We start from the raw sequence: 1,124 nt of genomic DNA, 5'->3' as shown, positions 1-1,124 counted from the left end.
CTGGAGTGCAGTGGCTGCTTCCAGCCACCGCAGCCTCGACCTGCTGGGCTCTGACGATCCTCCCGCCTCTACTTTCCAAGTAGCTGGAACTCCAGGCGTGTGCTACCATACCCAGCTAATTTTTTACTTATTGTAGAGACAAGGTCTCGCCAAGTTCCTGGGCGGGTCTTGAACCTGCAGGCTCAGGCAATCCACTCGCCTTGACCTCCCAAAGTGCTGGGATTACAGGCTGAGCCACTGAGCCCGGTCCGGCTAATTTTTGATTTATGGTAGAGACAAGATCTTACCTAGTTGCCAGACTGGTTTCGAACCCATGGGCTCAGGCAATCCTCTCGCCTCAGTTTCCCAAAGTGCTGGGATTACAGACGGGAACCACTGCGTCCAGTTATTTTGGTAAATTCTTGGAAACCTCATGAACACATGTGGACACTGACCAGAGGCACTGACTTGTTCTTTGGAACTTGTAGACAGAGTCAGTTTGTCACCGTGATGGGTAATTTTGTATCAACGTGGCTGGACCACAGTGCTCCGTGCTAAGATAGTTGGTCAAATGTCATTCTGGATATTTCTGCGAAGACATTTTTGAATGAGGCCAACATTTAAGTCGGTGGCCTTTTGAGCACAGAAGTCCCTACTTAGGCACAGGGATACATTCCAGAACCTGAGTGGCTGCTTGAAACCCCAGATGGTACTGAACCCTGTACACACTATGCACTTCCTGATCTGATAGTGGAGGGGCTGCTGAGTGATGAGTGGACGGGGCATGCAGCAGGGATATGCAGGACAAAGGAATGAGTCACGCTCTGGAATGGAGCCGGCAGCCTGAGATATCATCTCGCAACTCAGAATGGCGCGCAGTTGAAACTCACAAACTTCTGGAATTTTCCATTTCATATTTTCAGATCAGCCGGGCTCGGTGGCTCAGCCTGTAATCCCACGCCCTTGGGAGGCTGAGGTGAGTGGATTGCCTGGGCCCGCGGGTTCGAGACCCGCCTGGGCAACTTGGCGAGACCTCATCTCCACAGTAAATCAAAAAATTAGCTGGGCGTGGTAACCTGCGCCTAAAGTTCCGGCTACTTGGAAGGCTGAGGCGGAAGGATCGCCGGAGCCCAGCAGGTCGAGGC

Source organism: Carlito syrichta, unplaced genomic scaffold (genome assembly GCF_000164805.1).
Source record: "Carlito syrichta isolate Samal-C Ts95f unplaced genomic scaffold, Tarsius_syrichta-2.0.1 Scaffold120702, whole genome shotgun sequence".
NCBI classification, from domain to species: domain Eukaryota; kingdom Metazoa; phylum Chordata; class Mammalia; order Primates; family Tarsiidae; genus Carlito; species Carlito syrichta.
Note: the sequence above shows the minus strand (reverse complement) of the source record.